Source organism: Vigna unguiculata, chromosome 4 (genome assembly GCF_037176805.1).
Source record: "Vigna unguiculata cultivar grain cowpea cultivar isolate G323 ecotype 2 chromosome 4, ASM3717680v1, whole genome shotgun sequence".
NCBI classification, from domain to species: Eukaryota; Viridiplantae; Streptophyta; class Magnoliopsida; order Fabales; family Fabaceae; genus Vigna; species Vigna unguiculata.
Window position 1 is genome coordinate 16,867,067 of NC_140795.1, and position 16,678 is coordinate 16,883,744.

The 16,678-nt window shown below is 34.9% G+C and overlaps 1 pseudogene; it reads left to right on the top strand.

Annotated features, from left to right (window-relative positions):
• The first annotated feature begins 13,006 nt into the window (after nucleotides 1–13,006).
• LOC146886864 (uncharacterized) lies at nucleotides 13,007–15,930 on the top strand (annotated as a pseudogene).
• The last annotated feature ends 748 nt before the right edge of the window (nucleotides 15,931–16,678 follow it).

Genomic DNA, 16,678 nt, shown 5'->3' on the forward strand with positions numbered 1-16,678 from the left:
ATTGATTTTGTGCTCTGATTTGTTAATGGTTAGAATCAATATTACTAATTTGGGATTGATTTTGTGCTCTGATTTACTATGATTTGATTCCTATAATGTGTTGCTATGATAACCAATTCCTTCCTTATATTGTTCATTACAATTAAGGCTGAGATTGCATTGATATTGCAATATATGAATATAAATATGCACTCTGTCATTCGAAAAAAGGGGACCGAAAAAAAGAAATTCTCTACACTACTCTACTTTTTTCCTATCACCACTCCCACATACACACCTCAACATATTGAAGGAGGTAGAAAAAAGGAAAAAAAAATTCTCTACACTCTCTCTTTCTCTCTTTACCACCCACATAGACACCTCTCACATTTATCTCTATTGGAAAACCAAACACACAAATATTGGAAAAGGAAGAAAAAAAAAGAAAAGAGAAAAGGTGAGGAGATATTGAAACTTTTTTCCTCCTTCTTTATTGTCTACCGGGCCGCTCGCGTCGCATGACATCCAATTTAGACTTATGTTTTTTTACAAATATATACAAATGATATAAAAATAAAATATAACTTTCTTTATTTACTCTTTTATATCTATTTGGTTGCTTACGTCGTAATGACATCCACAACTACTTTAAAATAACTTTAAAAAAAATATTAAAAATTTATAAATGATTAAAAAAATAAAAAAATAAAAGATTAGAAAAAAAAGAATTTATTTGAAGTGTCTGTCCGATCGCTTGCGTCCCATGACACCAATTTTAAAATAATACTAAAATTTAAATAAAAAGATTTTCAAAATTGTAAAACAAATTAAATCATTTTTCAAATTTTTTTCCAAATAGTTTTTCATAAAGAACTACGTAACCCTGATTCTCCATTCACATGGAGATACGTAGGAGCGAGAATTAATCCTCGTCGGGCCCAAAAAATCAAAAAATAGTTTTGTTGTTTTTTGTACATTCTTTTATTAATATTTTTGGGGAAAATTAAATATTTTGAAAAAACCACATAACTTTTGCACATTTAATTAAAGGTACCGTCTTAGGACGGGCTTTGTGGGGTGCTAATACCTTCCCTACGTGTAACCAACTCCTGGACCCAAATTTTGGTTTTTTGTAGACCTTGCTTTTTTTTATGGTTTTCCATAGTTTCCTATAATAACTATGGTGGCGACTCCAAACTCTACTTTTTTTTTCAAATTTTAATTTTTTGGTTCGTCGTCCTGTCGCGATTTCGGTTGTGACACTAGGGCTATGGCCCATGTATTATTTTGTTTTGTGCTATGTTTCTGGTTACTTTAGACCTCGTACTTTGTCTTATTTGGCACTGTGGTATGCCCTAAGATTATTCTTTTTTACTCTTGGATATCTTTAGGGAGTGAGTCCCTACTCCGTATCTCTGCTCGTATTATTATATTTTGTGACGTGTTATTTAAGTAAGTTTATTTATTAAATGGGACGTTACATTTATGGTATCAGAGCGGTCATTTCTTAGGTCTGTGGAGTTGGATGTCTGCTTAGCTTTCTTTGTGTTTCTCTGAGTGTTTTTAGTTAAAATGTTGTCTTGTCAAACCTAACCAAGTTATTTCCTATGTGCCAGTGAATGATGGCACATTTCGTAGGACTCCGCAATCCTCCCAGGACGATGTGCCAGATATCATTAGAACAATCGAGGCAATGGTAGCTGTTATGACTCAACAAAGCACGACGATGATGCAGCAACACGAAGCATCCATGCAGCGACAAGCAGCGTCACTTGAGCAACAACAACTGGTGATGCAGCAGATGGAGGCTGCTAGGGTAGTTTCCGAGGATGCCCACCGGCAACACATGGAGGCCCTCCGCCAATTGGAGGAGAACAGGGCAGCTGCCCTTGTGTTTGGTCCTAAGCCACGACCACCAGTCAGAGAGTGGATTGTGGAAGACTTCCTAAAACACCATCTAGTGAAATTCAACGGGAAGACTAGCCTGGATGCAGCTGATCAGTGGCTGAAGGACCTGGAGAGAATCTTCGACGTGAAGATGTGTCCAACAGATAAAAGTTTGTCTTTTGCAGTCTATATGCTCACCGGAGAAGCTGAACACTGGTGGATTAGCATAAAGTCCATCATGGAGGAGCGAGGAGAGCCTGTGACTTGGGAGTCTTTTAGGGAGAAGTTTCTCTCAGAGTATTTTCCCGATAGTGTGAGGTATGCCAAAGAGGTGGAATTCCTCTAGTTGACCCAGGGAGGGAAATCTATGACTGAGTTTGCTGAGAAGTTTAAGCACCTCAGCCGCTTCTACACTCTACCGCTCGACGAGGAATGGAGATGCCGTAAGTTCAAGAACGGTCTTCGCGGTGATATCCACTTGATGATGGCTCCCTTGTCCATCAAGGACTTTGCTGCTCTGGTGGAGAAGGCCAGAGTGATGGAGAAGATGAAATGTGAGGTAGAAGGTCAACGCCCACAACAACCACAGAGGATCGGTGGACCATCTGGGTCCAAGCCGAGGCATGAGGAGTGGAGGAGACCTATGATAGACCCCACCATTAGCCCCAGGGGTCTAGAAGTTTTGCTCCTCAGCAAGGCCGAGTGTAGTGTTACATATGTGAAGGCCCTCATCTGAGGAGCGCCTGCCCGCGCATGGAAGGCTACCGCCGGTGCAACAACTGTGGCAAGGAGGGCCACTTTGGGAAGGACTGCCCCACCCTTGCTAAGGCAGCGACACACCCTCCAGTACAGACTCTTACCTAGCACCAGCAGAGCAACAAAGGCAACAAGCCTCAAGCGACGGGCAGAGTCTACGCTATGATAGGAGCAAAGATTGCTGGGATGAGATGTTGTGTATTGTATGATTTCGAAGTGACACACTCCTTTGTGTCAGATGCTAGTGTGAAAAAGTTGGGTCTGTCGGTGTGTGAGCTGTAGTGTGAACTTGTGGTGTCTACTCCGACATCGGGCTTGGTCAGGACATCGTCCTTGTATGCTAGGTGTCTAGTGGAGATTGAAGGACGCAAGTACAAAGTAAATCTGATCTGCCTACCTCTACAGGAGTTAGAGGTGATCTTAGGGATGGATTGGCTCTCTGCCAATCGCATTCTTATAGATTGCTGAGAGAAGAAGTTACTTTTCCTCGAATCAGAAGAGCCTAAGTTGTTAACATCTTAAGGGGTGGTAAGGGAACTACATGAGGGCACACAGTGTTATGTGATCTTGTCGCATCTGGAGGTGGAGAGAGGGGAGGTGACGTCAGTAATACCAGTAGTACAGGAATTTGAGGATGTATTCCAAGAGGAAGTGCCAGCCTCCCAGTTGAGAGGTGGAATTTTCTATCGACTTGGTACCAGGAACCGGCCCAGTATCGATGGCCCCGTATCGCATGGCTCCAGCAGAGTTGGTGGAACTCAAGAAACAGATAGAGGAGCTGATGGAGAAGCAGTTCATCCGACCCAGTACTTCACCGTGGGGAGCACCAGTGTTGTTGGTGAAGAAAAAGGATGAGAGTTCACGTTGTGTGTGGACTACAGGCAACTGAACAAGATGACCATCAAGAACAAGTACCCCCTTCCGAGAATCGATGATTTGATGGATCAGCTGCATGGGTCGTCGATATTCTTAAAGATCGATCTGAGGTTAGGATACCATCAGATATTAGTAAAGGCGGATGATGTGCAGAAGACGACCTTCAGGTCCCGATATGGACACTATGAGTATGTGGTTATGCCCTTTGGTGTGACCAATGCTCCGACGGTGTTCATGGATTACATGAATAGAATACTCTGACTGTTCCTTGACAAGTTTGTGGTAGTCTTCATAGACGACATCCTCATCTATTCCAAAACCCAAGAGGAGCATGCCGAGCATCTGAGACCAGTGTTTGGCATTTTGAGAGAGAAACAGTTGTATGCCAAGTTGTCTAAGTGCGAGTTTTGGATGGATGAAGTCTAGTTTTTGGGGCACGTGATATCTGCACAGGGCATTGCAGTGGATCCAACAAAGGTGAAGGCAGTGGTAAAGTGGGAAAGTCCCAAGTCAGCAACGAAGATCAGAAGCTTTGTAGGTCTGACTGGCTATTACCGAAGATTCATTGAAGGATTTTCTAAAATAGTGGCACCACTGACACGGCTTACCCGGAAGGACCAACCCTTCACCTGGACGGATAAGTGTGAGGAGAGCTTCCAAGAGCTTAAGCGAAGGTTGACTAGTGCTCCGATACTAGTGATCCCTGATGTCAGGAAGCCTTTTGAGGTCTATTATGACGCATCCCATATTGGACTGGGCTGCGTGTTGATGCAGGAAAAGAAGGCAGTGGCCTATGCTTCGAGGCTCCTTAAGGTGTACGAGAGAAACTATCCCACTCATGACCTGAAGTTGGCAGCTATAGTATTTTCCTTGAATATCTGGAGGCATTATCTGTATGGTGCCCAGTTTCGTGTGTTTAGTGATCATAAGAGTCTCAAGTATCTGTTTGATCAGAAGGAGCTGAACATGAGACAGAGAAGGTGAATGGAATTCCTAAAGGATTATGACTTCGAGCTCCTATATCACCTAGGGGAGGTAAATGTAGTGGCTGATGCCTTGAGTAGGAAGACTGTACATGTTGCACACCTTATGATCAAGGAGGTAGAACTACTGGAGAAGTTCAAGGATATGAAGCTACAAGTGGAGTTGAGATCCAAGTCCATTAGGTCTAGTACTCTGACTATATCTAGTGACTTCTTGGACTCAATCAGAGAGAGTCAATTGTTGGATGCCAGTCTGAATAGAGTCATAGACCAGCTTGGGTCATATGAGGCTAGAGACTTTGCTTTGGGTGATGATGGTATACTGAGGTTCCAGGGCAGGGTGTGTGTGCCTGATGATGTGTAGGTGAAAAAGATAATTTTGGAGGAAGGACACAAGAGCTGTCTTAGTCTGCATCCTGGCATGACTAAGATGTACTAGGATCTTAAGGAGACCTTCTGGTGGCAGGGAATGAAGAAGGATGTTGCTTAGTTTGTATCGGCCTGTTTGACATGTCAGAAGGCAAAGGTTGAGCATCAGAGACTCGGTGGGATCCTACAGCCCTTAGAGATACCAGTGTGGAAATGAGACAACATCTCGATGAACTTTGTGACTCATTTGCCACAAACTTTTAGAGGGCATGACACCATCTGGGTTATAATGGATCGATTGACCAATATTGCCCATTTCTTGGCGATGAACTTGCGGATGTCAATGGCCAAGTTGGCCTAGTTGTACATTAAGGAGATAGTAAGGCTGCATGAGGTACCTTCGAGGATAGTTTATGACAGAGACCCACGGTTTACATCACGGTTTTGACAAACCTTACAGGATGCTTTGGGAACCAAGTTGACTATGAGCTCAGCCTACCACCCCAGACCGATGGTCAGTCTAAGAGAACGATTCAGTCACTTGAGGATTTGTTACGGACGTGCATATTGGACCACCTCTTCCTTAGTATACTTTGAATGAGATGGTTAGTAATCAAAGAGGCATGATATTAGTATGAGATGAGGCCCTATAATTATGAATTTGGGAATAACTAGTAGGATGGATTCAACATGTGGTATGAATGAGGATTGGTTACAGAGATTGGTATGAAATTATAGGCATGATGAGTATTCCTTTATTGTTGATTATGATTGGTCCAAGGTCAATGCGTAATTTCTTGAAATCTCTAGGTGAGATTTCAGGGTCGTGCTTCAGTGGTCGGGACGTAATTCCATGATCCCTGTTAGTGGGTGTTCATGGTGGTGCCCCATCTATATAATTTGATAAGGATTCAAGGTAAGGTTGCATCCTGGCACTCTAAGGAGTCAGTTAGTCGCACTTAAAGCGGACTGAATCTTGTGGTGAGAGTAGCAGGAGGCCTGAAACTCATTAAGGGCTAACCTTGTGTATGGGAAATTGAATCATTGTAACACTTGTAACACATAGCTCGAGGGTGAGCAGGGTAATCCACCATAAGTGCAAGCATCCGCTGAATCCGACCAGATTATATGTAATCCGGATGAGTCGAGTCGAGTCTTAGTGTATTGATTGGAAGGTCATAACATGCTTAGATGATGTATGTATATTTGACTATGAAGGCATATCTGATTGCATGATAAAACTACTTTGGCTCTTGCTTACCCTTTTGTTATTTGTTGTGTGTTCTGCTATGTGGTTCTCTCTTTTGCGATGATTATCAACTTGTTGATGTGAGCATATGCGAGGAACAACCGTGGCCAACAGGGAGGCGATGGTTCCGTTGCATAGTCGACTGGACTTGGGCTATTCTTTTTATGTCTTTTGCTAGGGCTATGACCCATGTATTATTTTGTTTTGTGTTGTGTTTCTGGTTACTTTAGACCTCGTACTTTGTCTTGTTTGGCATTGTGGTGTGCCTGAGGATTATTCTTTTTAACTCTTGGATATCTGTAGGGAGTGAGTCCCTACTCCGTATCTCTGCTTGTATTATTATATTGTGTGACGTGTCATTTAAGTAAGTTTATTTATTAAATGGGACGTTATATTAATAATAATTACATTTATATTTCATTTAAGACTATTTTAGGGAGACCTAATTTAGTTTTTAGTCTTTATGCCACATTACTTTAATATCACATACTTCAACCTAAAAACATTTATTGTTATAAAATATTATTCAAACAAAAAATGTTTTCAATGTGATTTTTTTATTCTTGTAATCAAGGATCTAATTTAAGATAAAAAAAAACTTAAATTTGTTATCATATTACCATGCTCTGCATGAATCTTGTAATACTCAGATTTGAAACTTATTATTATTAATGTGAGTCATAGAAAAACATTTGATTTTGTTTTTATGTTTTTTGGATTTTGGGCTAATTAAGGATTAGCTTCATGTTTGGTTTAATTAGGTGAAGAAATTGAAGGCTTGCAGAAATTGAAGGATTTTCATCATCAATTGATGGTAAGCATTGGTTATATGTCTGTTTCCATTTTTGTTCTGTTTTCTTCCTCAGTTAATTAATGAGATGCTGATAGGGCTTAGTGCTGTTACTTTTCTTCTTCTTCCTTTGCATTTTACGGTTCCATTGTCAAGCTCAAGAGAAAGTGACTATGAAGTGTGTCGAAAATGCACATCAAATTTTTAAGAACAAAGAGTAACCCTTCTTGGCTGTTCTTCAAAGAGAGAGAGAGAAAGTGAGGTTTCTTCATTTTCTGTCTATACAAAAATTACCCACAAATCTAAATAATCGATATACGAATAATATTTTGGCCCATCAACTTCACTTGTCTTAAAACCATCAACAACTATTACTATAGCTTTAGGAGGTCAATGCTATATATATATAGTATATTATTATTTATACAATTTATGAGATCTAGTTTTTAATACATATATTATAGAAAACTACATATAAAAAATCTTTTTCAATTGGTAGTCTTGTTGCAAGCACTCTTAAATTATTTGTCTCGTACTAGATATGATAATTGCAAATCCCAATAAAAACGCGCAAATGTGAAGATGAAGTAATTTAAAATAAAACTTCTTTCATATAATATACAACACATAAATAGACACATATATTATTATATACTACTATATGAATATTACTTATTACTTACATATAACGACATGCACATGTAACGCCCAGACCTATAGAAATACGCTTTGTTTTCTTTAGATGGTTCTCGGATTTTGGCAAAAAAAAAAAATATATATATATATATATATATATATATATATATTATTTTTATTTTATTTTATTTCTTTTCCAAATGGCTGAGTGAATTTTCATTTGTTAAGTGAAATTTTTAAGGTTTTCCTCCAATAGGTTTTGGGTCTAAATTTATTGAGTAAATATGTAAAAGTTCACCGAGTTTGCAATATTTTGGATGAGATCAAGCCCGTAACATTGACACTTTGGATGAAATCTACTGAACAAAATTTGTAACGTCCACTGCGAAAATAAAATGTTCAGCCAAACTAATTGGCGTCAGATGCAGAATTCTTTCTTATTTCTTTTACAAAAGATATATCACAATTTAGTAAAAAAGTTCTTTATGACATTCGTAATGAGTCAAATGTGTTCATGTGTTATTTTAGGTTGTCAATAAATAAATTTCGTTCATCAGACAAAACTAATCTCTTAAAATAATTAACCTTAAAACGTTTTTATCAATATCATATTTTTATTTGTTCATTAGTGAAAATATTTCATTTAACTACGATTTTAAGAAAAATGTAACCTATATAAAATGTTGGGACAATTTTGTAATTTCCAACAAGATATAAGCTAGTTTATATAAAATCATAGTCTATACTTTGACTATTAGAGTATAGGCTACAATTCTTTCGTAGAATTATAGCTTAAGCGTAGTCTATATTCTGATTATTAGAGTATATCAGCTATGATTTTACATAGAACCGTAGTCTATAAATATGATTAATTTGTGAAATTTTTTACTTGCGCGCATAATATTGTTACCTCCCGCTTCTATGAATGCTTTCATTTCTAGGTTTTTTCTCTTGTTTTCTCTCTCATTTTCTCTCTCGTTATATCTTTCATTTCTTCCTTCGTTCATAGGTTCGCCATCACCATTCTTGTTCTCCATTCGGGTTCATTTCCTTGGTGTTTTTCCTCTCGATTCAAGTTTCATTAGCATAGAAAAGACTTTCTATGATAGTTAAAAAAAGGCTGTTAGTTTTGGACCTATGATAGATACAATCGATATAGAGAGTTTTCACTTTCTATGTTAGTTATTCTGGACCCGCTATAGAAAGTCCACAAATTTTCCTCAATCAAACACGAAACAAAAGCAAAATACGAGAACCATAATTATCAAATTAAACAAGCAAAAATACATAACACAAATGGCTTGAGCAATTAAACAATTAAACTAAAGCACTCCCATATTCCAACACCAAGAACACCCAAACTTGGATGCACAAATCAGATACATGAAAGACATACAATTAATTCTAATAAGGAATATAAGACTATAAATATGGGGATTACCTTCAAATCCCTTAACTTGGAAATCATAATAACAAAGAGAAAGAACCTGAGTGAGACTAGACTAGAGGGCTTTGCTTTTGAGAATAAAAGAAGATTGGTTTTGTCGCCGCCGAAAATAATAGTGGTGGCTGGTGTCCTCTGCAACCACATTATTAAGTTTCAAGGATATTTGTCTAAATGGATATCATATTAAGACAAACAATGAAGGAGATATGAAATATCTTTATATCACTAGAATTGATTTGAACTAAAAAAATGTGTATTGGAGAAATTATCAACCTTTTCTTATGGATTGTACTACACATATATTAGTGCAATTGAAATGTATGTTATTGTAAGCCATAAGCTTACGAATAAAAATGAATTTCTTGTTTGGCATGATTAGTTAGGTCATCCTGGCTCTATTATTATGCAAAAGATAGTTGAAAAACTCATGTGGACACCCACTTAAGAGTCAAAAACTTCTTCAGTTTAATGATTTCTCATGTACTACATATTCATAAAGGGAAGTTGATAACAAGACCATCATTAGAAAAATTTGAAGGATGTAATCTCATTTTAAGAACAAATACAGGGTGATATTTATGGTCCAATACACCCATCATGTGGATCATTTAGATATTTCATCATTTTAATTGATGCATCAACTAAATAGTCATATATTTGCTTATTATCAACTCACAATCATACATTTGCAAAGTTATTAACACAGTTAAGAGTTCACTTCCTAGATTATTCGATTAAGAAAATTCTTTTTGATAATGCTAGTGAATTTATATCTCATGCTTTTCATGAGTATTGTATATCTTTTTGGAATTGAAGTTGAACATCCAATAATACATGTTCATACTAAAAAAATACTTGTGGAATCACTAATAAAATGTCTAAAACTGGTTGTAAGATCATTACTTATGAGAGTTAATCTTCCAATTGCTACTTGGGGACACTACAAAAATATAACATTTTAATTAGGGTTTATTACTTGGGGTTATCATAACCTCCAATAAAATATACACATTGCGGAGGTTTTAAAAACCCCTTTTAACTACCAAGGTTTTTTTAAGAAACCCAGGGAATGTCTCTTTATTTTTCTCCTTTTTTCGTAATTTTTAATTACTTGACCCGTTACCCTTTCCTCCTCTCTTTCTTTCTCTTTGTTTTACCCTAGTAGTCATAAAATAAGCCCTTCTCGTGCGTGCCTCCACTATGTCTCCACTGAGCCTCCACCGTGCCTCCACCGTGGCTTCACCATTTTTGGTTGAAGTTTAAGGTAATGAAGATCGTTATCTTGCTTTCAATTTCATCTCCTTACTTTTTTATTGCTCTTTCTCTTTCGATTTCATCTCCTATTTTCTATTTCATTCCCTACATCATTGCTTTTGATTTCATTTTCTTGTGTCGTTGCTTTCGATTTCGTTTTCCTCTTTCAATTTCATCTCTCTTACTCATGCCCTAACTCACTGATTATTTTCCCACCATCAAGTAGTAGCTCTGGCAGTGCCATAGCCACCGCAATCGGAGTGTGATTCCACAACCACTGTAGCCATTGTAACAGTGTGATCCCTAGTTCTGTTCAGGTGCTCCTCTTTGCTCTTTGCAGCTTCATCTCTGATTTTGTACTCTTAGATTTTGTTCTTATCTGATTATATGCTTAAAGACTAAGGTTTTTTGTTAACCATGTTTTCCAATGGTACTAATAAGTTTCTCAAATTTTTGTGAATTCGAGAGTGAACCGAAAACTGTTTAGAAAAATTATAGTAATCATTGCATTTGAGTAGAATTTAGTAACTATGGTATAAGAGAAGTGTGGACCATAGAAAAAGGTTCTCAGAGATCCTGAAACGAACATATGAACTAAAAAGGATCGCTCCTAAAGTACATATGTTCCTAAAGTGTGGACCATTCACATATATAATTTATCAGTCTGTTCACAAATCTCATGTAATCCTTTCTCCAAGAATGCCAAAGTAGTATAGGCCCTAATAAGCCCCAAAATCCCGTAAAGAATCCTATCCCCATGCTCATGTATAATGCCTCATAAAAGACATTGTCTTCATCACCATTGATTGTTTCAACTTCTGGGAACTTTACTGTCATTTGATCTCTATCTCCAGGACAACTTTTGTTCAATTGTTCACCACAAAGATCTCTGTTTCCTTCAAAACTATAGCCTTCAAAGGTTTCAAAATGCCTTTCTCGTGGGATTCTCCCTGAAAGAGAGTTGTGTGATAAATCTAATTTGCCTAGATCATCAATTTGAGAAAGAGAAAAAGGAATTCCCCCACTGATACGATTTCTTGATAAGTCCAAGGACTCCAGTGAACTTAAATTTCCTATCTCTAAATGAATTTCTCCGCTTAGATAATTTTGGGATAAATTTAGAGAAACCAGGCAAGCCAAATATCCAATCTCTTTTGGTATTTCACTTGTTAAATTATTACTTGAAACATCAATGCTCTTAAGTTGTAACTCTGGATCCGAAAACCACAGTTCCACACCTTTCCACATACATGTTATGTTAAGTGTATATCATACTTGGATGGAAAAGAATGATAAGGTTCATGGTAAGTAAGATTGATAGAGCAAAATATCTGATTTAGAATTGGACCCCTGTTGATGATCTTTTTAGATATTACTGTCAAATTCTTTAAGCATCTTGGAATATCACTCGAGTAGAAATTCTTTGAAAAACTAAGTTCAATTACATAGATATTGCATACTGTCATTTGAAGACAACATTGCACAAAAGTTTTGCAGTCTTGTATTATATGAATCAAACAATGTTAAGACAAACAAGTTTCCATTTATGTTAAAGTGAATGTTTTGTAATTGCACTATAATTTCAAAGTCATAAAAGATTAGGTTGTATTATTACATAATTAATAACAATGTTACATTGCGGGTTATTGTAAGTTACAACAGATTTTTTTATAAACATTTTTAGAATTAATTGGGTGTTCATTTTAGGTATGGTGACAAAAACAGAAAATTAAAAAAAGACAGAAAATATATATAAAGACATAAAGTAGGATTTTTTTTATATATAACATCATGTCATTTATTCACATGTTATTTTTTGTGTGCCTATTACATATTAATATAATATGATATGTTAATATGGTTAATTTTCTGATGATTAATTAACTTCAATATGACAAATAAGGCATGTGGGGACAAAAGAAGTTATTTATTAATTTTCAATAAATAAGTTAAAATGATTCATATAGTAAAAGATTAAATGATAAAAGTAAGGATTTAGTAAATGTTGTACTCTAAATAGATTTAGAATATTTAAAATTAAAGTTAAATATATTTCTCCTCTTTAAATTATTTTTATAAGTTATGATCAGTCCTTCAACTAAATTATATATTTATTTATTCTATGCACTATGAAAGTTAAGAAACGTCTTATAGAAGGTGAAGGCTATATTATAGTTTATTATATAATTTTCATGGAAAATATTTCATATGTTATTTATAGAAAAAAAATATTGACATCACTTTTATTATTTCACATCACTTTTAATATTTAACTTACATACTTGCAAGGTTTATGATGTGAAAGTGTAACAGAGGTTTATGCTATGTTTCAGGATTTCAGCTCCAGCTTACAGTTATAGTGAGAATCTGAAATGCATTGAAGAGCTTGCTGATATTTCACATGCCGAAAAAAATTTATTTTTGCTTATAATGGAATAGTCTATGTCTTCTTTTAAATATTAATTAAATTTACAAATTCAAAATTCTGTGAATTATATGCTGGAAAATAATATTAAGATAATTAATTTCATTTGGATGCAACAAAAAAAAAAAAGTTTTTGCATTGGATAAAAAAGATATTTATGAAGTTGTAAATGATCTTATTTCATAGATACACAAAAATACATCAGGTTCATCACTTTCAATTCAACACTAAAATTACATGATTTCTTCTACTACTTGCTTTGTAAGTTTCGTTCAACATATTTTAGGAAACATCAATTTTCTTGTATTACATTTGAACGTTTCAACAATCATGAATTTCCATAAATTCTAAAATAATGTCAACCAAGAAGAAAGTGTCAACCAAGAAGAATTGTTTAGATGTACGTAGTACCAATAAATCTTCTACATGGGGACATGTAGTTACACATGCAACTCATGATCAATCTCATCCAGGTAATTACTGTTATTTTATTGTTATTTGGTCATTTTTAATAATTTCCATTTGGTCTTTTGCCTTGATTTTCCCCTGATATTTAAATCTCCATTATTCTCCTCTAACAAATCACATATTTATTCTTACCTCACTCCTCATCCAATGATGGATACACCTCACATAATCTTTATTCACGATACATTTGTAGTAATCTGTTTCCATGATTTATTCTCATTGTTAACTTTGATAGAATATTTTTCTTTGATGGTAGGAATCAATTATGCATTTGAATGATAGAGTACTTTATCATTTTTTGTTGTTGTTAGGAGACTTGAAGATGAAATTTGCAACCTCAAGTAAGTCTGAGTCAAAAACTAAAGTGAGTACTCATTCTTCACTGCCTAGTACTCAACCTCCTTTGCCCGTTCATGCACGTAAGTATACTCGTCCTGCACTAGTTCATGAAATTTGCATTAGTTTCATTTAAGATATGATTCATTTTTAGTTCACTTGTAATTATGTGATTGATCTCCAAGACTTAAAGTACAAATTCCACCTCAAGCAAATATTCAACAATTCCCCCTTCACTTCCATCTACATCTCAAGCAAGTATTCAACAAGGTCCTAAATATGCTCCACCTGCACCTCAACCAAGTAATTTGTTTTGTCATATAATAATAATAATAATAATAATAATAATAATAATAATAATAATAATGTTTTGTCATATTTCATGAATAATGTGTTGCAGGTTGATCCAATGGTATTAAGCATAAATCTGTATAGTTATTGAGATTTTTTTTATGCTTCTTAGTTTCATAATTACATAAGTAATTTATTTCACTTTGTTTATTTTCAAAAACTTGTATTCTATATATCCTCTGTTTTACATTAGATTTTGTTTATATCAATTTGATTTTATATGCTGTTTTATTTTATTATATCTAGTAATACTATACAATTATTTTTAGGAACATTGAAAGTGAGGATATCTTCAACTAGCCAACTCCCAATTGCACCTCAATCTAATTCTCAGCCACCACATCAATCTTTTCATGTATCTGAACCAACAATACCAACTACATCATATTCATATTCTGAAAATGAAGAGGAAGAAACTGAGGAGACTGAATTGAAAGTAGATGAACAAAGGCCTACAACCCGAAAAAGAGCATGGTTTGTTGATGTTATTGGTAAACAACTATATACAAAGTACTACTTAATATATTATACATATATTTGTCTTTATAATAAATTAGTAAAAATTATTTTCTCGCATTTCGTAGATGATCAAGGAAAAAGAATAACAAAACAACTACGAACCAATGATGTGTGGCATTTACCTCCTAATGAAAGGATTACTGTTCAATGGAATAATGAGGGTCAACCAATTGCAGATGGTGGAACATTGTTGAATAAGTTCTTAGGTAGTATTGCAAGAAACTCTAATTCTTTTCCTATTATACATTCTAGTTGAAAGAAGATTCCTAAAAATTATAAAGAAGAAGTACTTAGGAACACTATCCAAGTTAGCATTGTAAAAGCTGAATGTTTAATTTAATTATATTATAACTCTTGTTAATTTTAACTTTTTATGTTTTGAAGGCTAAGTTTGAGGTCCATTCCGATGTTGATATAAACCACATCCTCAAATCACTTAACATAAAGTGGAGAGACCACCGACAAGAATTGTGATAACTTAGAACTGATGGAACACATACTAGAGATGAATTGATCGCAATGACTCCAACAGGAATAGATAGAGATCATTGGGCTTCTTTTGTGGATTATCGACTAAATTCAAAAACAAAGGTATATTGAAACTATTTTTCATTAACATCGTTCAGGTTGATGATTATTAATTTTTATATGTTGATGATTAGGAGCATGCCCTCAAAAATAAAGTTAATAGGACAAAGCAAACCATTGCTCACACATGTGGATCTAAGAGCATTACAAGGAAAAGGGATGAAATGGTGACAATACTACATATCTGGATGTGAACTTTTTGTTTTAATTTTTTGCTTTACGTGCTATATTTTTTTCTTCAATTTTATAGGAAAAAGAGTGTGGTCACAAGGTCAGTAGAGGAGAGGTATGGATCGCAACACATAAACATGCTAATGGAGCATTTGTGAGTGATGAAGCGAGGGAAATTGGTGTAAGTTCAATTCTAATAAATTCTATAATTGTCAACCATACTTTGAGTTATTTTAATTAGTTTCTTCTGTTTTTTGTAGGAAAAAAATCAAGCATATGAATCAACATCATCATCATCTATATCAAAAGAAATATCAAGAACCAATTCCTTAGCTTTTGCTTTTGGAAGTCAAGAACATTGTGGACGTGTTAGGGGTTTGGGTTTAGGTCCTTGCCCATCTAAAGTGTTTGGCTCCAAGGGTCATTCGTATAGTGGAACATTTCACCTTCTAATGCTCAGTTACAAAATCAAGTTAGTTTTTAGTTTTAATCATGATGCTTTTATCAAAGTTACCTTTGAATGTGTTTGAAGTAAGTTGATTCTCTATTTTTGATTATTTTGATTAATTTTATGTTTTAAAATAGGTTTCTACATTGACATCCCAACTCAATGGAATGAAGGCACTAGTTAATTTTTTGGTACAAAATTATCAAGGAGAGTTGCCTCGTGATTTTACTATGTATCATGCACCAACGGTAATATTTAAATCTTGATTAAATTAATATATGTTTGATATTATTATTTGGAAAGTTATTAATTATCACTATCTTTTTATATGTTAGATATCTGATCAAGGAAGTGTCCCTAATGACGAAACAAATGATCAACACCAAGCACCGCATTAGACGATATTATTTGTTTACTTTTAGAATCTGTCAATAAATATACTTCTAGTGAACGTTTTTTTATTATATGGTGCTTTATAAATTTCATGTCAGTTTCAGATCTTAAATATAGGTGATGTGTAGGAGACAAGTATAGGTGCATGAAAAAGCAGGCAGAGACAGCTTGCCAACAATTTATGGCTTGCTCATGCTGAAAGGTCTGGATATTAAATGTTTTTTGAACTATCAAGATTGTAAATACTTTTAGTTTTTGTAATCTTTAAGCAATTAAGAAGGTCCTGAAGTTGTGTTATGAGGGTATAAGATCTCTCTAAATGTAAATGAATAACGTAAATAATAGCAAGGGAGAATAAGAAAAAGCCAATCCTAAGATTCAACCTATTCAAATAGTTAATTGTTTGCAATAACATTCAGGAACAACAAATGGGGTGATACTAAACTTTGTTTCCATACCTCTCCGACATTTATATTATTCTTCTCTCCTTTAAGGAAAAAGAGCACTATGATTGTAGATCCAGTACTTGTCTCATCCCACTTGAATGAAAAAAATAAGTTAATAGAACTGTTATAATTGTGATCATGATTAGGTTGATTCATTTGCCACACAACAGAGATATTTGAAATTACAACACCTTTCAAAATACAAGAATAAGTGGGCATTCAAAACTCCCTTATTACAGTAAAATTAATGAAACAGACTGTGATACAATAATGCTGATGGGCATTCAAAACTCTTGTATTATCGGGG